This window comes from Bacillus rossius, chromosome 3, assembly GCF_032445375.1.
Source record: "Bacillus rossius redtenbacheri isolate Brsri chromosome 3, Brsri_v3, whole genome shotgun sequence".
NCBI classification, from domain to species: Eukaryota; Metazoa; Arthropoda; class Insecta; order Phasmatodea; family Bacillidae; genus Bacillus; species Bacillus rossius.
Genome location: NC_086332.1, coordinates 8,437,424 through 8,463,068, shown reverse-complemented (window position 1 = coordinate 8,463,068; position 25,645 = coordinate 8,437,424). Strand labels below are relative to the sequence as shown.

At 46.4% G+C, this 25,645-nt stretch overlaps 1 protein-coding gene across 2 annotated transcripts in view; it reads right to left on the bottom strand.

Moving 5' to 3' along the window:
- LOC134530171 (semaphorin-1A) overlaps positions 1 to 25,645 on the bottom strand; it is a 745,950-nt gene that overhangs the window by 361,605 nt on the left and 358,700 nt on the right. The gene's annotated exons all lie outside the window — the stretch shown is intronic.

Here is a 25,645-nt window from a genome sequence, read left to right as displayed (position 1 = left end):
ATCGCGCGGGCATTGAGGCCACGACAATCGGGCGTTCAGCCCCATGCGACAAGAGCGACAAGAGCGACAAGAGCGACAAGAGCGACGGCGCCGCGGCCTCGCGACGTGCGCAGGACCACAGAAGCTGCGCAGGGGAGAGGGGGGAGCAAAGTTTCCGGGGAGCAGAACAATGGCGGCGGGGCGAATAATTCCCGTGTAGCGACACGTCATCAGTCCGCCATTGTGGCCGGGAACAAAGGACGCGCGCCCTGGCCTCGCCACCTTCCCTGGTCTCGACGGACAAACTTGCGAGTGTTCCCGAGCGCCCCTTCCCCCGCCTCAAGGACACTCAATAGCGACGCACGGACAGCTTTTTCTTTGTTTCATCCGGGCTTCACGTCGACAGCGGAAGTCATTAGTAGAGACCGGCAAAATTCGCGAATTCATTTCGCGACAGGCTAAAATACAAATAGTTATACCTCAGTGCTGCCTCTGCTATTGGCTCACAACTCACCTGGATGACTCTGGGCCAATGAGAAACATCCAACCAAAGCTTTATAAGAATCACAGGCTGCAACGTTGGGACGTCTCACAAGACAGCAGCCAATGAGTGGGTGGCATTTGACCGAGTGTACGTAGAAACTATGGGGTTCATCCTAGAAGTCATTGAACCCGCGAATATTTCCGGTCCCTAGTCATTAGAAAAGGTTGCCAGTGTCTGATATATGAATTTTTGTTCAAGCTAGCGTGATGCCACTTACAGAATAAATAATTAATAATACAAATAAACTGTGAACTTGAAAAAAAACAACTATGATGTGACTGTGAAAGTGGGTGGAGAAACACAAAACACCAAAGATTAAATTGAAAAAAATTGTTGCAAAATTTTATTATCTTATATAATGCTGAGGTCGACCAAAATACCAATTCAATTTTCATGGAAATAAATAAACCATTTAAGTCCTCTCAATTCGTTGAGCACAGTCTATACCAAAAGTTTATATTTTTCACTTTAATAACACTCACAGTTTATGAAAATTAATTATCTCAGGGTTCTTTTTTAAAGTTTCTAGCTAATTAAAAATCGGTAGTTCATAATACATTACACTCAGGTCTTCTGGAATGTGGATGTTATGCTCGTTTACATTTATGTACGTTAATGTTAATTATATGGCTCGGGGCACAAAAACACGGTTTAGAATAAATTAATAGTTTGTACTTTCGGCCGCACAATGAACAATAAATAACACTATCCCTGTAGTGTCAAAAAGGGCCTAAACGCGCTGGCGTCAATAAAATTCGTGACCAACGAACCTTTCTACCGCACACGGTTCATACAGCAACTTCAGCCGCCGCCGACTGGCAGCTGCACCAGACCGAGCGGTCCGAAAACGTTCTTATTAGAGACCGGAAAATTTCGCGGGTTCAATGACCTCCAGGATGGACTCCAATATCCTCTACACACTCGGGAAAATGCCAACTGTTCATTGGCTGCTGACTTGTGAGTCGTCTCGACTGGGTGGCCTGCGATTCGACACTTCTATGAGTGAGGGTCTCTAATTGGCCCTCAGTCCTCCAGATTAACAGTGAACCAATGACAGAAGCAGCACTAACGTATAATTATTTCATTTTAGCATAACACGAAATGAACCCGCGAATTTTTCAGGTCTCTAGTTCTTATTTCTAGTGATCTGCAAAATTCACGGTTTCGATGGCCTTCAGGATAGACTGCACATACCCCTTGTACACTCGGGCTAATAACGCAAGTTCATTGACTGCCGACTTGTAAGTCGTCTCAGCTGGTTTGTCTGTGACACGATCCTTCTTTGGTTGAGGGTTTATAAATGGTTGAGATTCGTCCAGATGAACAGTAAGCCAATAGCAAAATTATCTAAGAGGTATATGTGTTTGAATTCTAGCCTATTACCGAATGAATCGGCGAATTTTGCAGGTCTCTACCTATCATTGATGGCGCCAAGCGCTTCGTTTGAGGCGCCGGCAAGCCTTAGCCAATCACGAATCACCGCCCAAGAAATCAAAATAAAAAGAATTTAAAATTTAAATGTCAATAAAATAAATATTAAAACAAATACTTCAGCAGCAATGTCTCTTAAATGTAATTAAAATACGTTTAAAAACAAAACACACGTTTGTAAACAAACATTCTAAAAATGCCGACGTACCACTTTATACCGTTTTGTCGCCATGCGAGGGTGATTGAAAACGTAAACAAACCAAATATATACAGTTTCAGTTCTCTGTAATACTGTTATATGCACCGGGGTGGGAGAGATGAATTTTGAAACATAGAACAGACGTTTTATTTAGAAAATATAAATAAGTACTTTAAACAAGACCAAAATAAATAGGAAGAGTGCGCACGGGAAAAACATAGAGAAGCTTGTGACGCCGATGCGAGAAACACGGGCGCGAACGGCGCCACAGGGAAGCAGTCAGCAACACGGAGCGGCTCCACGCCAACACGAATATTTCCCTTTCGCGGAGGAAAATTGCAAAAGTTTCCCTGGGAGCGCAGACAGGCGCGTGAGGGTGACGTCACGTCAGTTGCCTCGCCCCCGGCGCGAGCTGGCGGTGACGTGCCTGGGACAGCCACGACCGCTCCTCCGAGCACACTCTGCCTGCACCACTACCGCTCCTCCCAGCACACTCTGCCTGCACCACTACCGCTCCTCCGAGCACACTCTGCCTGCACCACTACCGCTCCTCCGAGCACACTCTGCCTGCACCACGACCGCTCCTCCGAGCACACTCTGCCTGCACCACTACCGCTCCTCCGAGCACACTCTGCCTGCACCACGACCGCTCCTCCGAGCACACTCTGCCTGCACCACTACCGCTCCTCCGAGCACACTCTGCCTGCACCACTACCGCTCCTCCGAGCACACTCTGCCTGCACCACGACCGCTCCTCCGAGCACACTCTGCCTGCACCACTACCGCTCCTCCGAGCACACTCTGCCTGCACCACTACCGCTCCTCCGAGCACACTCTGCCTGCACCACGACCGCTCCTCCGAGCACACTCTGCCTGCACCACGACCGCTCATCCCAGCACACTCTGCCTGCACCACTACCGCTCCTCCGAGCACACTCTGCCTGCACCACTACCGCTCCTCCGAGCACACTCTGCCTGCACCACGACCGCTCCTCCGAGCACACTCTGCCTGCACCACTACCGCTCCTCCGAGCACACTCTGCCTGCACCACTACCGCTCCTCCGAGCACACTCTGCCTGCACCACTACCGCTCCTCCGAGCACACTCTGCCTGCACCACTACCGCTCCTCCGAGCACACTCTGCCTGCACCACGACCGCTCCTCCGAGCACACTCTGCCTGCACCACGACCGCTCATCCCAGCACACTCTGCCTGCACCACTACCGCTCCTCCGAGCACACTCTGCCTGCACCACGACCGCTCCTCCGAGCACACTCTGCCTGCACCACTACCGCTCCTCCGAGCACACTCTGCCTGCACCACGACCGCTCCTCCGAGCACACTCTGCCTGCACCACTACCGCTCCTCCGAGCACACTCTGCCTGCACCACGACCGCTCCTCCGAGCACACTCTGCCTGCGCCACGACCGCTCCTCCGAGCACACTCTGCCTGCGCCACGACCGCTCCTCCGAGCACACTCTGCCTGCGCCACGACCGCTCCTCCGAGCACACTCTGCCTGCACCACGACCGCTCCTCCGAGCACACTCTGCCTGCGCCACGACCGCTCCTCCCAGCACACTCTGCCTGCACCACGACCGCCCCTCCCAGCAAACTCTGCCTGCACCACGACCGCTCCTCCCAGAACACTCTGCCTGCGCCACGAACGCTCTTTAGAGCACACTCTGCCTGCGCCACGAACGCCCCTCCCAGCACACTCTGCCTGCGCCACGACCGCTCCTCCGAGCACACTCTGCCTGCACAACGACCGCTCCTCCGAGCACACTCTGCCTGCGCCACGACCGCTCCTCCGAGCACACTCTGCCTGCGCCACGACCGCTCCTCCGAGCACACTCTGCCTGCGCCACGACCGCTCCTCCGAGCACACTCTGCCTGCGCCACGACCGCTCCTCCCAGAACACTCTGCCTGCGCCACGACCGCTCCTCCGAGCACACTCTGCCTGCGCCACGACCGCTCCTCCGAGCACACTCTGCCTGCGCCACGACCGCTCCTCCGAGCACACTCTGCCTGCACAACGACCGCTCCTCCGAGCACACTCTGCCTGCACAACGACCGCTCCTCCGAGCACACTCTGCCTGCGCCACGACCGCTCCTCCGAGCACACTCTGCCTGCGCCACGACCGCTCCTCCGAGCACACTCTGCCTGCGCCACGACCGCTCCTCCCAGCACACTCTGCCTGCGCCACGACCACTCCTCCCAGCACACTCTGCCTGCACCACGACCGCTCCTCCCAGCACACTCTGCCTGCACCACGACCGCTCATCCCAGCACACTCTGCCTGCACCACGACCGCTCCTCCGAGCACACTCTGCCTGCACCACGACCGCTCCTCCGAGCACACTCTGCCTGCGCCACGACCGCTCATCCCAGCACACTCTGCCTGCACCACGACCGCTCCTCCGAGCACACTCTGCCTGCGCCACGACCGCTCCTCCCAGCACACTCTGCCTGCGCCACGAACGCCCCTCCCAGCACACTCTGCCTGCGCCACGACCGCTCCTCCGAGCACACTCTGCCTGCACAACGACCGCTCCTCCGAGCACACTCTGCCTGCGCCACGACCGCTCCTCCGAGCACACTCTGCCTGCGCCACGACCGCTCCTCCGAGCACACTCTGCCTGCGCCACGACCGCTCCTCCGAGCACACTCTGCCTGCGCCACGACCGCTCCTCCCAGAACACTCTGCCTGCGCCACGACCGCTCCTCCGAGCACACTCTGCCTGCGTCACGACCGCTCCTCCCAGAACACTCTGCCTGCGCCACGACCGCTCCTCCCAGCACACTCTGCCTGCGTCACGACCTCTCCTCCCAGCACACTCTGCCTGCGCCACGACCGCTCCTCCGAGCACACTCTGCCTGCGCCACGACCGCTCCTCCGAGCACACTCTGCCTGCGCCACTACCGCTCCTCCCAGCACACTCTGCCTGCGCCACGACCACTCCTCCCAGCACACTCTGCCTGCACCACGACCGCTCCTCCGAGCACACTCTGCCTGCGCCACGACCGCTCATCCCAGCACACTCTGCCTGCACCACGACCGCTCCTCCGAGCACACTCTGCCTGCGCCACGACCGCTCCTCCCAGCACACTCTGCCTGCGCCACGAACGCCCCTCCCAGCACACTCTGCCTGCGCCACGACCGCTCCTCCGAGCACACTCTGCCTGCACAACGACCGCTCCTCCGAGCACACTCTGCCTGCGCCACGACCGCTCCTCCGAGCACACTCTGCCTGCGCCACGACCGCTCCTCCGAGCACACTCTGCCTGCGCCACGACCGCTCCTCCGAGCACACTCTGCCTGCGCCACGACCGCTCCTCCCAGAACACTCTGCCTGCGCCACGACCGCTCCTCCGAGCACACTCTGCCTGCGTCACGACCGCTCCTCCCAGAACACTCTGCCTGCGCCACGACCGCTCCTCCCAGCACACTCTGCCTGCGTCACGACCTCTCCTCCCAGCACACTCTGCCTGCGCCACGACTGCTCCTCCGAGCACACTCTGCCTGCGCCACGACCGCTCCTCCGAGCACACTCTGCCTGCGCCACTACCGCTCCTCCCAGCACACTCTGCCTGCGCCACGACCACTCCTCCCAGAACACTCTGCCTGCACCACGACCGCTCCTCCGAGCACACTCTGCCTGCACCACGACCGCTCCTCCCAGCACACTCTGCCTGCACCACGACCGCTCATCCCAGCACACTCTGCCTGCACCACGACCGCTCCTCCGAGCACACTCTGCCTGCACCACGACCACTCCTCCCAGCACACTCTGCCTGAACCACGACCGCTCCTCCGAGCACACTCTGCCTGCACCACGACCGCTCCTCCCAGCACACTCTGCCTGCACCACGACCACTCCTCCCAGCACACTCTGCCTGCACCACGACCGCTCCTCCGAGCACACTCTGCCTGCGCCACGACCACTCCTCCCAGCACACTCTGCCTGCACCACGACCGCTCCTCCGAGCACACTCTGCCTGCACCACGACCGCTCCTCCCAGCACACTCTGCCTGCACCACGACCGCTCATCCCAGCACACTCTGCCTGCACCACGACCTCTCCTCCGAGCACACTCTGCCTGCACCACGACCACTCCTCCCAGCACACTCTGCCTGCACCACGACCGCTCCTCCGAGCACACTCTGCCTGCACCACGACCACTCCTCCCAGCACACTCTGCCTGCACCACGACCGCTCCTCCGAGCACACTCTGCCTGCACCACGACCGCTCCTCCGAGCACACTCTGCCTGCACCACGACCGCTCCTCCGAGCACACTCTGCCTGCACCACGACCGCTCCTCCGAGCACACTCTGCCTGCGCCACGACCGCTCCTCCCAGCACACTCTGCCTGCACCACGACCGCCCCTCCCAGCACACTCTGCCTGCGTCACGACCGCTCCTCCGAGCACACTCTGCCTGCACAACGACCGCTCCTCCGAGCACACTCTGCCTGCGCCACGACCGCTCCTCCGAGCACAATCTGCCTGCGCCACGACCGCTCCTCCGAGCACACTCTTCCTGCACCACGACCGCTCCTCCGAGCACACTCTACCTGCACCACGACCGCTCCTCCGAGCACACTCTGCCTGCACAACGACCGCTCCTCCGAGCACACTCTGCCTGCACCACGACCGCTCCTCCCAGCACACTCTGCCTGCGCCACGACCGCTCCTCCGAGCACACTCTGCCTGCACAACGACCGCTCCTCCGAGCACACTCTGCCTGCGCCACGACCGCTCCTCCCAGCACACTCTGCCTGCGCCACGACCGCTCCTCCCAGCACACTCTGCCTGCACCACGACCGCCCCTCCCAGCACACTCTGCCTGCGCCACGACCGCTCCTCCGAGCACAATCTGCCTGCGCCACGACCGCTCCTCCGAGCACACTCTTCCTGCACCACGACCGCTCCTCCGAGCACACTCTACCTGCACCACGACCGCTCCTCCGAGCACACTCTGCCTGCGCCACGACCGCTCCTCCCAGCACACTCTGCCTGCACCACGACCGCCCCTCCCAGCACACTCTGCCTGCACCACGACCGCTCCTCCCAGCACACACTGCCTGCGCCACGACCGCTCATCCCAGCACACTCTGCCTGCACCACGACCGCTCCTCCGAGCACACTCTGCCTGCGCCACGACCGCTCCTCCCAGCACACTCTGCCTGCGCCACGAACGCCCCTCCCAGCACACTCTGCCTGCGCCACGACCGCTCCTCCGAGCACACTCTGCCTGCACAACGACCGCTCCTCCGAGCACACTCTGCCTGCGCCACGACCGCTCCTCCGAGCACACTCTGCCTGCGCCACGACCGCTCCTCCGAACACACTCTGCCTGCGCCACGACCGCTCCTCCGAGCACACTCTGCCTGCGCCACGACCGCTCCTCCCAGAACACTCTGCCTGCGCCACGACCGCTCCTCCGAGCACACTCTGCCTGCGTCACGACCGCTCCTCCCAGAACACTCTGCCTGCGCCACGACCGCTCCTCCCAGCACACTCTGCCTGCGTCACGACCTCTCCTCCCAGCACACTCTGCCTGCGCCACGACCGCTCCTCCGAGCACACTCTGCCTGCGCCACGACCGCTCCTCCGAGCACACTCTGCCTGCGCCACTACCGCTCCTCCCAGCACACTCTGCCTGCGCCACGACCACTCCTCCGAGCACACTCTGCCTGCACCACGACCGCTTCTCCCAGCACACTCTGCCTGCACCACGACCGCTCATCCCAGCACACTCTGCCTGCACCACGACCGCTCCTCCGTGCACACTCTGCCTGCACCACGACCGCTCCTCCGAGCACACTCTGCCTGCACCACGACCGCTCCTCCGAGCACACTCTGCCTGCACCACGACCGCTCCTCCGAGCACACTCTGCCTGCGCCACGACCGCTCCTCCCAGCACACTCTGCCTGCACCACGACCGCCCCTCCCAGCACACTCTGCCTGCGCCACGACCGCTCCTCCGAGCACACTCTGCCTGCACCACGACCGCTCCTCCGAGCACACTCTGCCTGCGCCACGACCGCTCCTCCCAGCACACTCTGCCTGCGCCACGACCGCTCCTCCCAGCACACTCTGCCTGCACCACGACCGCCCCTCCCAGCACACTCTGCCTGCGCCACGACCGCTCCTCCGAGCACACTCTGCCTGCCCAACGACCGCTCCTCCGAGCACACTCTGCCTGCGCCACGACCGCTCCTCCCAGCACACTCTGCCTGCGCCACGACCGCTCCTCCCAGCACACTCTGCCTGCACCACGATCGCCCCTCCCAGCACACTCTGCCTGCGCCACGACCGCTCCTCCGAGCACACTCTGCCTGCACAACGACCGCTCCTCCGAGCACACTCTGCCTGCGCCACGACCGCTCCTCCGAGCACAATCTGCCTGCGCCACGACCGCTCCTCCGAGCACACTCTTCCTGCACCACGACCGCTCCTCCGAGCACACTCTACCTGCACCACGACCGCTCCTCCGAGCACACTCTGCCTGCGCCACGACCGCTCCTCCCAGCACACTCTGCCTGCACCACGACCGCCCCTCCCAGCACACTCTGCCTGCACCACGACCGCTCCTCCCAGAACACTCTGCCTGCGCCACGAACGCTCTTTAGAGCACACTCTGCCTGCGCCACGAACGCCCCTCCCAGCACACTCTGCCTGCGCCACGACCGCTCCTCCGAGCACACTCTGCCTGCACAACGACCGCTCCTCCGAGCACACTCTGCCTGCGCCACGACCGCTCCTCCGAGCACACTCTGCCTGCGCCACGACCGCTCCTCCCAGAACACTCTGCCTGCGCCACGACCGCTCCTCCGAGCACACTCTGCCTGCGTCACGACCGCTCCTCCTAGAACACTCTGCCTGCGCCACGACCGCTCCTCCCAGCACACTCTGCCTGCGTCACGACCTCTCCTCCCAGCACACTCTGCCTGCGCCACGACCGCTCCTCCGAGCACACTCTGCCTGCGCCACGACCGCTTCTCCGAGCACACTCTGCCTGCGCCACTACCGCTCCTCCCAGCACACTCTGCCTGCGCCACGACCACTCCTCCCAGCACACTCTGCCTGCACCACGACCGCTCCTCCGAGCACACTCTGCCTGCGCCACGACCGCTCCTCCCAGAACACTCTGCCTGCGCCACGACCGCTCCTCCCAGCACACTCTGCCTGCACCACGAACGCTCATCCCAGCACACTCTGCCTGCACCACGACCGCTCCTCCGAGCACACTGCCTGCACCACGACCGCTCCTCCGAGCACACTCTGCCTGCGCCACGACCGCTCCTCCCAGCACACTCTGCCTGCACCACGACCGCCCCTCCCAGCACACTCTGCCTGCGCCACGACCGCTCCTCCGAGCACACTCTGCCTGCACCACGACCGCTCCTCCGAGCACACTCTGCCTGCGCCACGACCGCTCCTCCGAGCACACTCTGCCTGCACAACGACCGCTCCTCCGAGCACACTCTGCCTGCACCACGACCGCTCCTCCGAGCACACTCTGCCTGCACAACGACCGCTCCTCCGAGCACACTCTGCCTGCACCACGACCGCTCCTCCGAGCACACTCTGCCTGCGCCACGACCGCTCCTCCGAGCACACTCTGGGAAGGCAGGTGGATGCACCGTTGGGGCTCCGAGTACGGAAGAGTTCAAGAGATGCAACAATTTATTAAAAATTAGCTAAAGCGCGGCATGCGTTGCAATGCCTCAATCAATTTTTTTTGTATTTTTTTTTTTAAGTAGGCAGACAACATACAAAGCCACTCTATATTTCTATCTAAGTTTCTATCTCTCTATGTATATCTCTATATATCTATCTATCCGTTATCTATATCAATTTATATTTATCTACCTATCTTTATCTCTCTGTATATATATATATCCCCCTATATATATATCCTACCAATACCTAAATCATTATATTTATAGATATCACTCTATTGCAAATGAAAGTATTGAATACCTATGTGTTTCTTTATCTAGATTTTATCTAGATTTTTACCTATAATTGGCGTGACATACGTATCTAAAAACACGTGCGTATTCGAATGCAACGTTGTGTCAAAATTTCAAAGCAATGGGTGAAGAACTTTCGGAGATTCAAGATTTTGAATGAACGAACATTTACATTTATATAAATATAGATGGTATAATATATTTGTGGTTGCAATATTTAGGAATGTTTTTTTGGTTTTATTCAAACAAAAAAATGGATACATGTAAATCTAAAGAGGCCTTATCGGAGTTTATGGAACCGATGGTCGGCCGGCAGGTAACGCGAATGTCCTTGAAGTATTCTGAATACAGACTCCTTGAGGGAAAGTGATATAAAAACATACATACTGCCCAAGTCATGAAAAATGTTTAACAATTTTGACGTGACAACGTCTAATAAACCGATGAACGCCGGCTGCACGCACGAAAAAGTGTCCTGTTACGCACATTGTCCCGTTTCGCTGTGTCCCGTTTCGCTTATTTTATTTTGCTCTTTGCTAACCTGAACCTCCTAGCATTGCGACCGAGTCCGTGGCGTAATTCTGTTTGCATGCATTTCAATGTAACATTTTCATTGCTCTTTGCTAACCCGTTCCTCCTAGCATTGCTGCAGAGTCCGTGGCGAAAATATATTATTTTTGACTGCATCTTGGTGTTGGGTAAGCCATTTTCCTTCACATCATCCTTGCAACACTCCCATTCGTTTCCTACTTTTCCTATCATCGTCCTATCCTTAACACAGATTGGAAGAAGTTAAATAGCAACCATGTATAAAAGTTATAGTTAAAATAATCTCTTCGTTAAAGTAATAAACATATTTGAATTAATGAGTGCAAATAAAAGTAAATTCATCAATTAAATTGTAGATTTCATTTCACTCCTTCTTCGTATCCATACAAAATAGTGATAATTCAATAAAAATGATTCAATTTTATTCATAAAAGTATGCAATCATTTCGTCAATATTTTGTTATGACGTTGTCACGTTAAACTATCGTCCGTAAACAGACTTTACAGACAATCAATTTTTTTGATTCCGACTGTGAATGAAGGGGTGGGCTTTTGTTTGTCTGCTAAGAGACATAACTCAGGGCGGGATGGTACCTTGGAACCCTTCGGCCGGCGAGAACTGTTCCCCGCTAGCCTGGGCACAATCGCCGTCATCTACCCCTCGTATCTCTCTCTCTCTTTCTCTCTCTCTGCTGCTGCTGCTGCTTGACGGGACAATCAACTTTCGCTTCCCCGCCCATCCCTTCGCTATCTCCACGACGTTATTTACGCGCGTCGCTGAAAACTAATTAAGAAGATTAATGGCGGGGAAAGAGTGGCGCTGGCGGGCGGGAATATCATAATAGATGTCGCGGAAGACTTTCGGAGCCGGTGTCCCCCAGGAAGTGGGAAGGGGGGGGAAACAATCGTTCCACTGGCCCTTTTTTTCACGTTCGACCACCCCTCGCGACCATCGGCCATGCCGTGTGTCGGCTCTCTCATCTCAGTTTGTCGTAGTGAAGAGAAACGTACAAGTTCACTGATATCTTATGAGAGGTTGAACATGGTTATGTGACAGCTTCAATTTCCCAGTCGCCTATGTTTTTGGTGTGGTCGCACTGCGCCAAACAGAGCGCCTACCTACTTGTGTTCCGTATTTTTTTTTTTCCTTCTCACATGAAATCTCTTCGTGATGTCGCCAGGGAGAGCTATCGACCAGTTAGTGGCAGTTCGCTTGTTTATTGGCGTCCTCGATGTCTCATCACATCCGAGCGGCAAACATCTTTGCACATAAGCATGAAGGTAATATGCGTGCTATAATTACGCTCATCACTGACTTGCGACTAACTCTGTAACTGTTTTCGTGCGCTTACAGTATCGGCATATTTTGACGAGGCCGATAGTTTCAGCATTTAGATAATTTTATTTTCAAATTACAACAATAATACTGGCATCATTGGATATAAATTTAAAAGCAATTAACGATTGTGATGTACTTAAAAAAATAATAATTCACCTATGGGCTCATGCGGACGAAACCTATGAACGTGGAGTAGCTTATACTCGTTCGCAGCAAGTTCTAATAAATTACATATCCAATGTTGTGAGGTTAAAATAAATCTATATTTGGAAAATTATAAGTTTTTTTAGTGGGTTAAGAAGCGTGGTTTGTTATACGGCACTTGTCATTGCAACTAGTTTAATCGTCAAAAGGGTTTCTCCACAGGGAATGTCTGTAATCACTTTGATGCTGGAACAAAATTTTTTTCTCTCATTTCGTTATCCCAACACTTAACCCTTTCCACTACATTTTTCAGCAGCTTCTTATTTATCTAAAAATATTTTCACATTAAATTTAAACACAGCACAGAAATGCCAAACATGGCAAATGCCAAACGAGGCAAGGAGGGCATAGCATGGCCACCCAGGATCTAGTTTGAAAACCGCGTTTCCTGAAGCTGGAAATTTTACTAAATTACTAAATTATATACTAGATGTTACATACACACAAACAACTCTACAATTAAACACACATTAATCAATATTTATTTGGTAAGCACGTTTCCGCACACAGCCAAAAATTGAAAACAAATAATTTTAACAAAGTCATACGCTTACTACAATAAATAAATGGAATAGTTTTCTAAAGCGTTTCAAATAGGGCCGAGATATAATAAGTACTTCGGGATTAACCCGAAATAACATTGAAATGTCTGTCCACACACAACATAATATCCAAATGCGAGTCAATAAATCCTTTAACGATGACTTGCAGGTAAATTCGTGAAATGCAATATAGTTAAAACCAATTTCATCTGCGATCACTAAGATGTTATTCTTTAACAGGCAAAATTTACTAAAGTTTTTTTTTTAGTGCCTATGTAGTTAGCAGAAAATAATCAGAAAGTGTTGGTAGTAAAAATCGATTACGTTGCCCAAATACTAATGTACCTTTCTTGCGCTAGATATCTAAAAATTTTAGTCAATCAAAATTACAGTAGTGTGTAAATAATTATTAAGTAACATTTGATTGTCTTTCGTGTTGAATTTATAAGCCCAGTAATCTAAAAAAAAATTTCAACTTTACAAACGAAATCATGCTAAAAAGAATGGGGTGTGGCTGTGTCATGGACACGGCCGTGTGTTATACGTGTATACGTGTACGTAACAGGTAAAATTTTCTATACAAAATATAAAATACGCTATTTATTTTAACACCATATATATTCACTGTAACTATTTTACACTAATGTTGTACATAGGCAATCGATAGACTTTGAAGTGAGCTGACGTTTTAAATCCAAACGAACGTCGTAGCTTCTCCGAGCCAAAAGTTATGCTGAATGGAAATCTCGAAACGCAGCAGAATGACCTCAAAATGTGCGTCGCTTCACCCTCCAACCGCGCGCGATGCGTCACAGTCCTCACTTTAGCGTGACGAATTCTTTGATCATTTAGCTATCCAGTGGTGTAGTTAAATTTTTGGATGGAGATGATAGATATGTAGCTGCAACACCGAACTGTATCCCTAGATTTTGTTATCATTCGTTTTTTTTTTTGAATCGCCTCCCACTGTGGAAGCAATTTCAAAGACGTATTCACGTCAAAATACAACCATGAGACCGTGTCCGTAGTTATGGGATACGACGTGGATATCGCGCCAGGGTTATAGACGCGCGAAGTGGCGAGCAGTCCTCGTGGAAGCGACTGTACACTTGACCTCGCTCACTTCTCGATCTCACACGAGGAAGGGCGTGAATCACCCGCAGCGCCCGGCAATATCAGTGAGCAACTGCAGACGGACGCCCCTACCTTACATTTTCATTACGACGTCGGCGTCGGCGTCGGTGCACGAAGGAGGGGGGGGGGAAGGGGGGCGAGTTATTTATTTAGCGGGGGCGAGGCAAGTCTGAGCTCGTTTGTCTTGCGGGTTGCCTGCCCGCAAGGCGCCTCTCTCCCGCCGAACACACTCGGCCGCGGAGAGCGAGCAAGTTTAACACCGGCCGGGGAGTAACGTAACTACACGTATCTCTAACAAATAGCTTCCCTCCTGCCGCTTCATTCTATTAGCAACAGCACTTTTTCAAGTGGGTGGCCTACATTTTAGCGACGCGATGATTTAACTTCGTGTTCAGAGTTAAGTGCTTTTAACACAGGCACGTCGTAGCGTTTTTATCTTCTGCAAAACACCATGGAAACTTATTAGTTTTTAACAGCACGTATTCAACTAGTCTAAACATAACTTTTGAGTAAAATTTTTATGAGCTTCGTTCCTGTTTGTTATTAGATCTAGTCAGACTACCTACTGTGTACAATGACTACTATGCATACAAGGATACAAAACAGTATATAAAATTTCAGAAAATACCATTTCCCAAGTGTCGATGATCACATAGTTTTAAATATATAAAATAATATAATTTAAAACAAATGTGTTTTAGCTATTCACAAACCAAGTTTGACGTGAAATTTAAAATATCTAGATTAAAATGAGCCAAAGGCCTAGTAGTATAAATGAGGATATTTACACTCAATGTTGACTGTTTTTGCAATAGTATTATCGAACAAATATTGCTCTTGTTACACAGTACTCTCAATAACAAGCCGAGATGAACAGTCAACTTACTTGCTTTGTGTAAAAATGTGTTTTGAGCTGATGATTTGACTTAAAATAATATTTAAAAATATATTTATAACTTATGGATATCTATTAATTTTTGTTTTTATTAGCCGGCTTCGTATTCAGGGTGCTTACCACACAGCTACTTTCACCACACACACTGATTTCCAACAAATTTTAAAACCTCTTTTGATTAAAACTATTTTCGTCGCAATGCTGGAGATAACACAAACCCCACATTTAGTGCAGAACATTAAAGAGTGATCTAACAGTCTTTTTTTACGCACGTGTGAACGAATTAAAACGCGGCCATAGCCATCACTCACTATCGGAACAGCTAATAGCGTGGTAGAACTATCCTCGTGTCAGCAATAGGAAAAATAACCGGACTGAATTTTTCTTTTCTAAATGGAACAGAAATAATCATGTAAAATTAAAGATATTTGTACATTTGTACATTTACATGAAAACAACTGTATCACTACAAAGTAGTGTTCGCAGTAATACTGGGTTCGGGTTCTTGCCCGGGCATTTATGATCTGTGTTGTCCCAGTTTCTCCAATTGTTAGAAGGTTATTTGTAAACAATTCCCTGAATAGCTTTCCAGTATTACTTGCGCACATTAATAAGCCTAGGCCTGATAACACAAAACAAGTCCAATTATTCAATGTTTTATTATCATTTCCGGGGTTTAAAAAAAATTATGTTTGAGTGACACCTCAATTGAAATACTAAATTATGCTGTAATTTTTGTAATAAATACTTATTATTACCTCGAAAAAAGTATTATTTAATACATGCAAGAATAACATATACATGAGTTGTACAAAGTTACAATATATTTCGTGTAGTAATACGAACTATTTCTTTGCCACTAGTTTCCAAAGCGATGTTTTGTAAAAGTACAGAAATGTTTTTTTTTGTGTGCAGGCGTATTGAAAAGCTATATCGGTGATAGAAATACATATTTTGATTGTTCGAGGAAGTAAATTTGTCGTAGCCAGATTCTAAATGAAAAGAGAACACTACGTTTAGAATGGAAGAAGGTAAAAGAAGATAAAAGTATGTAAGTCGTCGACAATATTGGTGTCGGCAAAGTTAAATATCGTTATAAATAGAATCGAAGCACCCTCATTTTGCCTTGATTACATCAAAATAACTACAATTACGGATTCTCTTTTTAAATATGAATATGCACCTATAAACATAGTTTGCAAGGCCACTACATCAGCTGATTTAGAATATTCACATTCTGATCGAGTATTGCACATATGCTGGCTGTAGTGCAAACTATATGCGGAAAATATTGAATTGAAAATTAATTCATAAACGTAAATGTCTTTAATTTATTGAATATGTAGGAGAATGGTAGATATGAAGAATGAGTTGTTGTTGGTTAGAGAACAATAGTTTACTTTTACTATTTTTAATAATAATCTTTACTATGTTTCATACACTCTCCTTCGCTCAATTAAAAAGCTCTTAGTGTAATAAGATTTAAATAATAAATAGTCCTCTTTGGCTATTTATTGCTCTGTCAAATATATATATATCCTTCAATTATTCTTGAAATTGATATCTGGGCGCCACCCTTATGTACGACTTAAATTCCTTAATGTGTCAAGGCTAATGTATTGTGGTACATAAGAGAAAGATTAAATATTCTCACACTTTAAATCTTCAAAAAGGGCATGAGAATAAACAACAGACAAATTGAAATCATAGCGAAAACATACATATGCACTGAAAAATAACAACAGGGTAACATATGGTTAACACAAATATTCTTTAATCAAATAATAATATAATTAATTTATGGTTGAACCAGTGGTATACCATTCATATTTTCTGAAATTACTGGAGTTATGTTGCACACATGATGGAATAAAACAAAAGTTCATACAGTTCAAATTAATTATGCCTGTTGAAATCTCAAGTTATAATCAGAAATTAGCGTGAGAAAAATAATGTTTATTTGTTGTGTTCGTGATTAAAATTAATTTTTACATACCGCGGCTGAACTCAATAGATAATTGCGGTAAAGCATCGTGAGAAATCTGTCTCAGTTCACCTCTGGGTGTTTGAACTAAATCAAGTGTAGAAACAGGATACGTAATTGTTTTTAATAAAATGTTTGTCTCAATAGTTTCTTTAAAGTGCTCCACAATAAAATGCAATGTTTAAGTCCGTTGGCAATATTACGATGCTTGTAAGTAGAAAAACAATTCAATTAGGATAGCATCATGAGTCGGTATCTTACTCACGGTAAATCACTCCTAAATACACGTCAATTGGGACGTGCCCTAATTAAACAATCGGTAATTTAGGTTTATACGACGTTTTAAACATCCTAGTTGTAGGATGATCTACCCAGCTATTTAATTCCGTTGATTTTTGAGGGGATTTAAACCCGGGCTATCTAGCCATCATCGCCGTTGTTCCAAGACTCTTTCCGTTAATTCAGTAGTGACGCTTATCTTAAGTAACACGGCCTCTGATTGGCCGAAACACTAAGATTGTTAACTTAATTATCACGTCAAATTCAAACACAAACAATATACAATACAGATTAATATACCAAAATGCCTTCAATTTAAAATATGATTTTTCAACAATGAAAGTTTTGTTATGCAAATTATGAATAAAAAGTTCAAATTGCCGTTTTAAGTCCATTGCTCCCTAGAGGGGTCTTGCTAATTGAGCATCGACGTCACTCAGATTACACCATAGAGAATGGTAGTTGCAGATACGTCCAAATACATAACCATAGAACAAAACATAAAAAATGTCAACAAACTATAATAATAATAATAATTAAAAATGTTATTTAAATAAAACAAAACACTTTCTGTGCGTAGGACAGTCATGTTTCAGCACATTATATTTAAATATTACCTATGCCCGGCATAAGTTTTAATACCTCAATTTTTTTTTGTAAATTTGTTGGAATTAGGTACCTACACATATACAAAGCATCTCTCTTCTGTCCCAAATTATCTCTCTATTTATCTCTATATCTAAATATCTATTTCTCCTTCTATATCTCTTTATCTCTCTCCTCTATATACCTATATATGCCACACTATAGCAATGAAAAAAATTAAAATTTTTTACCTATCTATATTCTATCTGTTTACCTGTCAAAGATGTGACATAAATATACAAAAACACACGCGTATTCGAATGCAATGGTGAATCAAAATTTCAAAGAATTCTTGAATAACTTTTGGAGATTTAAATATTTTGAACGAACGAACATTTACATTTTTTATTTAAATAGATTTTTTTTTCATGTGCACTAATATGCCAAGAACCGGCACACACACGATATTTCTCGAATGGTTCCTGAGTCCTAGTGACGTCAGTGCGACAGCTATGCTCCTCCCACCGGCGGCTCGTGGCAAGGAGTGTCACGGGGGGGGGGGGGGGTAGAGGGGAAGTGGGGTCACAGAAGATGGGGGGGGGGGAGGGGGCAGTGGTGACGAAGGCACTTTGCGTTGCAATGACTAGTCGCCGGCCGCGCGCTTGCTTATGGATGAACTCGGGAGGCGGGGACAAATGGTCGCCACGGACAAGTTGGGTCGAGTGCGGCGCATAATTTCGGAACTGTTCCCCCCCCCCCCCCTCCTCCAACAAGCACGCGGGCAGGTTGACTACGCCCGCTCGTGGCGGACTTTTAAAGGCCCTGCCACACTGTCAAAACCACGCTTCCAACACCTTCCAATACGCTGTGTCAGATGGAATTGGAGGGTTATCACGTCACCGTAAACGTCACTAGCTCAGTCATTGACAAGTTGGATGACTTGAGTTTCCATCAAATATTTTGCATATAGGACGGGTTCTAAAATATCTCGGATGTTGGATGCAATCGGCAAATCAAAATCGTGCCTAGCGAAAACGGAAATGAGATCTGTTGCCGTTACAACATTTCTTTAAAATGGCAAGGAACACATGAGCAATCAAAAGAGTTTATAAAAGCGAAAAGTTATCTGTTCAAATTTATTTTACGGATAAAATAGGAAGCCATTTTCCATCAATAATTACTCCTTCAATTCTGTTATTAAATAATTTGGAGACAAATATTTGAAATGTCAGAGGGCCTTTACTCTCACTCGGACGAGAAGACGTCAATCACTGTGGAACGCAGGGAGTGGCCATGCATGCGTCACGAGACATATACTACGTGAGCTACTTCTAGCCCAGTTCACTGGCGCCATGTTTGCGGGACGACCAGAACATTGAACGAAGTGTAGGGTTTGCATAGTGGAAACAGTTCTAAAGGACTGTATGTTATTGCGGTGACTGTGATTAACAATGTTTATTCTAATCTCTACTTACTAACCATCATCTGACGTGGTCAACTACATCACACCACGTCATTTCTTTACAATTCTCCATGGTGGAAGTCACGCCGTAAAAGCGAGAAAAAACGTGATCTTCTACTTATTAAAACTAGATACAGCCTTGTTTAAGAACTTTTTTGTTCCAATTTGACTCTATATTATGTTTCTAATTGATTTGAGGTTGAAATTTTGAGTTGCCTCAATAATTTATTTCTTTACAATCGTAACATAATATACTTGTAAGACAAGACAAACTAGTCCCCTGTGTGTCCTTTTTGAACTTGTTTTCATAGGTTGGATGTGTGATAAAAGAAACATTTACGTTCGAAAAATGTAGGCGAATAGTCGTGTACAAAACATCGCTTTACGAAGTGTGCATAAAAACAAACGTTTTTAATGTAGGTAGTCGTGTTTAGATTTATACTAATCAGCAGACAATTAAAATTAATTAATTTTTTTATCGTACAATATGTTTTGCTAACAGCTTTCGTGAAATTTTACTGTTACGTTCGTGCTAAAAACCCTCCAAATTAAACTGTTAAGAACCTAAATATGGTGTTTTATTTAGTTTCAAAGTAACAAAAGATTCCCCTCAAAGAAACTCTTTCAGGGGCAGAAATACTCAGTTACAGCGTGAACAAACATCAGAAGATGCCAGTCCAATTATAGCAAACAAGGATGCTAATTGGCAATTTCATCAATTACACTTCGCGCCCGTCAATGAGCAAATTCTTCTTTGAAGCCATATTCTGGTTCAATACATCATACGATCATAGCCTCTAAGCAGAAAATTTATTATGCAATTTTTCGGTTACAAAATGACACATTTTGCATTCAAATCTAATTTTATCATTCTTAAAACTTACAGTTAAATTCAATACGTGTAAGTAAAACCAATCAATTACTTATTTTCTGTTTGCAAAATCCAATAAAAATATTATACTTCAAATAAATTTAATTTCACAATCATTTAATTCAAAACCAGTTTGCAACAGATATTTTACGTAAATTGATGTTCCAGCTTTCATTTAAAAACGGAATGATTCAAGTGTAAAAAAAAAACCCATTTTAGCAATTTCGAAGACTTGGAATGAATAATTACGGAATGCTTGTACATCTGAAGTAGGCATCGTGCGTTGACTGAACAATATTTCATTTCCGTGAGAAAACGAATTGCAAATATACAGAGTGGATTCCTGTTATGTCTATTTCAATGCAACTTTACTTTTAAATTGGGTAGTTGTCATATTTTAAAGTTCCACGTGTTTTGCAGATTTATTAATCAATCAAATCAACCTTCTTTTAACTAAAAAAAATTAGTCAGCATGAGCACCAGAATTCAAGAGATTTAAACTTCCCATTAGTAAAAAACTTATTCCAACCTGTGTAAATGACACTACATAAAAAGACTTACTCTACAGTCATAGAGTAATATATTTTAAAAATGCATAACCAACTTAAAATGAAAAAATTTTCTCACTAGGAAATATGAGCTGGCAAATCGGAGAAGCTTTAAAGGCTTCCAAAGTTGCAGAAAAAGTGTAAATACAGCGCTAACAGAAAAATAAATAAATTTAGCTCCTTTGATGTAAAATATCTAAATGTAAGAAGCCAGAGTGATGCGAAACACCACAAAACAAGCAGAAATGCGAGTGAACTGAGTAATTAAATGCTGGTTAGAAAAAAAACTCAATTTGGTGCCTTTTGATTACGATATTTTCTATACACAAAAGAACGAAAGCAATCCAGAATCAAGAAAAAGCATTAAAAAAAAACCTACACAGACAACTGCGAGTGAATATAAGGATAACAATCATTTATTTTCAGAGCAGTTCACTGGTGAAAGGCAATACAAAGCTGGTAACTGTGTATACAAGCGTAAAAATAAATGAAAGGATTCTTAAAGTTCAGAGGTTTTAACTGGTACGTTGTCAACAGCGCTACGCATACTTCCGACCTTTCTTCAGCAATTCTACGTATTCGGCGCTTAAGTAAGGAAGTGTTTAAAGCGGAAATAGCGCATTGTCTCTACTGTAACCACAGTATATCTGATACCTGATGACATTTGCATTTTTATTATTGATCAATGACAAATGTCAAAGTTCTTATTTTGTACAAAACAGCTCTGAAACTTAAAATATTTCGAAAATAAGTATTTTAATCCCACCTCCCCCCTTTATACGCGGGTGGTTTCCTAGAAAGAAAACATTTCAGATATATTCGCATACTGTACGCACACGACCCAGAGTTGGTGAGGAGTCTCAGAACAGAGTACAGACATTGTGACACTTATTTTATTTGACACTAATAAATAACAAATATATTCTCCATTTACCATGCCAGAAAAGTGATAAGTTAATTTTAATGACAATGTATCGAACTTACACCTGACAAAAGATTTTATTCTATATTAGTACATTTTGCTTTAAATAAATTATTGTAATAATCCAAATGAGTGATTCCACCATAAAATTAAATTGGTAACAACCAAATCAAAAATAGTCCAACAAAATAATCTACTTAGTAATTTAGACTTGTAAAGTGATAATTTCCTATCCAAAACTAATAGAAGTTAATATAACGAAATCAAATGCAAAAAAAAAGAGGTGGAAGGGTGTAATTATATCTACTTTCATCTTTCATGTTTTCAAAGTCGTGATATCTCGGTTATTTTAAAAAAAAAATATTCCCAATTATTTTATTTAAATAAAAAATTATATTGGTAGTAGCGCTTTGCTTACTTATTTATAACATAAAGAAAAAATGTAGAAAACGTTTACGTATAATTTTCTCGTAAGGAGTTCCGTCATTTGTTGTTCTGCGAAACCACTCAAACAGGACAACAGTATACCGTGTACAACGAAAGCGTGATACCAAATAAAGCTGAGTCAGTTAGAGGCACTAAAATATGAGAATAAATAAAAATACATGACAACCAGTAGGCCTACACTGACCAAGTGTTTAAAACGCCAGGCAAATAATCATTTTCATAAAAAAGGAAAATGTAATTTTTCTGTCTGTTCGGATATACCAGTTGCATTACTGATAGTAAATCACGCAATGTAAATGTAAAGTTGATGTTAGAAGATGTTTCCCAAGACGAATCTGCATTTACGATCGTAATGAATGTGTTGAAAAGAAGTATTTATGGCGATCGATTAAAGCGATTAAAAGAAAACACGCTCACCATGATAGCAGTTGGTTGACCTTAAGACCCGACCGTGATATTAACTTTATTTTCCGGCACAAATTGTGCCAACAGTTACCGCCGTTACCACCTGCATTCCATAATATGCTTCGGTGTGGTGTTTCAGCGCAAAAATACTCATCACTTAACAGCTTTTACTTTACGGAAAAACCTGGAACATTATACGTTACAACATAGGTGAAAATTTGTAGGATTTCTAATGGGTAATGGGAACCGCGGCATAACATTTATCATTCCCATTTCACATTTACAGTTTATTTTCAAGCGCAAGTGCCCCCCCCCCCTTCTCCATTTTTTTTTTATCCAGTCACCCGGGATCTATTCCCAGCGTTATAACAATAGGCCCATGGTGATAAAGTATGCCAACTGTCACATTTACCCGTTCACGCAAAAAGTTTAGAATAAAAAAGAGGTAAGAAGAAAAGGACCAAACAACGAGGGGTGCTATGAAGGAAGGGTATATGCCCCATCATCGTGCGGACTGCGATCACTAGGGACCGGAAAAATTCGCGGGTTCAATGACCTCTATTATGAACTTTATAGTTCTACGTACACTCGGTCAAATGTCCCCCTCTTATTGGCTGCTGTCTTGCGAAGGTGTCCCAATGTAGCAGCCTGTAATTCGACACAGCTTCGGTTGAGTGTTTCTCACTGGCCCGGAGTCATCCAGGTTGAGTTGCGAGCCAATAGCAGAGGCAGCACTGAGGTATAACTGTATGAATTGTAGGCTGTCGTGAAATGGATCCGCGAAGTTTTCCGGTGCTGCCCTCTGAAAGGCCGTGTGTAGTGGCAGTTCGCCGCCGGGCTGGGGTTGTTTGACTCGCAAACACGAGGACAGTCCCTCCCCGTGTCTCCCAAGCGAGCAGACAAGCGGAACTGGATCCGCTCACGAGGGAGGTAGGGACTCAGAGGAAAGGCAAAGTCGTGATCCACAACAAACAAACACAAGAGAGAAGTATGATGGACGGTTCATTTCCGGGCGAGGCGGATTGGTATTCAGCCGTGGAAACGAGCACTGGAGACCACGACCAGTAAAGGCTGGGGGAAGGGGAGAGAAACAGCGCGCGGAATCAATACAGCAATTTGCGAGCGGGGAAACAACAGGATAAAAATCTGCGGCGACCCATTCGGAGATGTTGAACGCCGGGAGGGGTGGGGCGTGGGGGTTGGGAGGTGGAGTTGACGCAGAAAGTTTGCAGCGGCCTTCGAGATCGACAATATCCATCGTCGTCGCTGGCTTGCTGAGCGACCTGCGTCCTTACTGCCGCCACGACATTTCATCTTCGTTGGAGGTTTTACTCTAAAACTTCCAGGCCTACGCGTAGCGAAGCACATACTCCAGGTATATCGCACATTTATATGCAGAATAATTTGAACGTTTTGAAATCGTCATTCATATCAAAAACTCTCCACAAAAATTATTTCAATAAAATACACAGTTTCAAAATCATTCCAAACTGATGATATAAACGGACAATTTTAAACTTTAGTTTTGCATCTGAAAACCTTCTTGATTGAAAGAGAACAGTTAAAATAACTCAAAAGTGTTTTATGTTCAGAGTAGCTGGAAAAAATTACAGGGCCGTAATGTGTTTGAGGCACCTCTTTCTGAACCAACGTTTGGATAAAAAAAAAATTACAGAAGAAAATGGCTTTACACGGCTATATAGTAAAGAAGGCTGCAAATCACCAAGGTACCGCCTTGTTGCTTATAAATGCAAAGCAAGGCATGAATATTATTAGTTATATGGTCCTATGAGTATGCAAACTTTTCAATCCAAACAAGAAAATTATTGCAAACGGTTACCTAATTTTAACAGTTCGTTTGTAAAGTAATATTGTATTAAAACAATTTTTTTAACTACATGTATTTATATTCAAATAAAAAGAACCTAAAGAAAAAAGTTCAATGAATAATTAAAAATGAACCAATTATGTTGATAATACTTTAATTGGCAAACACATGATTATACTTCCACAGTTGAAGAACCTAAATAAACAACACAAAAAAATTAAAACTGAAACTAAAAACAAAGCACTAACACTGGGTCAGAATGCCTGTGTGCGATAAAGCTTCGAAATAGCTCCGGAAATAACCTTTAAGGAAAAAAAATCGACATTTAAATAAATGACATTTCACGTACCAAGGAACATCTGGAGCGGCCCGGCAGGTGTGCAAAAAGTTATCTGGACAAAAAAACACAACCGACATGTAGGCCTGTGAGCGCCAGAGTCGGTGTGTTGGCTTCACGCCCCATGACTAGAGACCTGCAAAATTCACGGATTCATTCGGTGATAGGCTAGAATTCAAACACATATACCTCTTAGATAATTTTGCTATTGGCTTACTGTTCATCTGGACGAATCTCAACCAGTTATAAACCCTCAACCAAAGAAGGATCGAATCACAGATAAACCAGCTGAGACGACTTACAAGTCGGCAGCCAATGAACTTGCGTTATTTGCCCGAGTGTACAGGGGTTTGTGCAGTCTAACCTGAAGGCCATCGAAACCGCGAATTTTGCAGGTCTCTACCCATGACTAAGGTTCCGTGAACCCGCACACTGTTAGAAAGTACAGTAAAGTTTACGGGCCTTTTAACGAAGAAATTGCCCCAGATAGACGGCTAGTTCTTCATAATTTCAGATAGCTGGATCTCCGCTTGTAAACAGGGTGAACGGTGTAAACAGGCAAGTGCAAACTGCTGTTGAATTCACGAAAATAGACACATTTTAAGATACTGGATGGGCTGCCCTTCCAGTCGCTTTACAAACTAACCACTGTCAAAAAAATCCTGAAGGGATTGCCCATCCAAAGGCAACAATTCAGACAACCTTTCAAAAACACTACTGTCAGAAAAATCCTCATGGGCTGCCCTTCCAAGGGCAAAGTTTGCAGGATTATTTAAACACTTAAATAAAGATGTTTTCAGAAATTGGATGGGCTGCCCTTCCAGTCGCTGAACAAACTAACCATTGCCAGAAAAATCCTGAAGGGCTGCCCTTCCAAGGGGCAACAATTCAGCTCCCCCGGGTTACATTTGTGAATTCATGTTCAATTAAATTTCCGTAAACTTACGAATATAACTAAATATTAACAAAGATTGTTGCATTATTTGTAACCAGCGATCTTGTAAATTTAAATCAACATTTTTGACAGTGCAGAGATAAAAGGTTGAAAAGAAAATAGCATAATAACGCCAAAAAAATAACATTTATACAGTAACAAAAAAAACCTGCACATGAATTTTGGTTTTTCTTGAGTATTTTTGTTGTTTTTTTTTTTTCACGTCAAAAATAAATTAA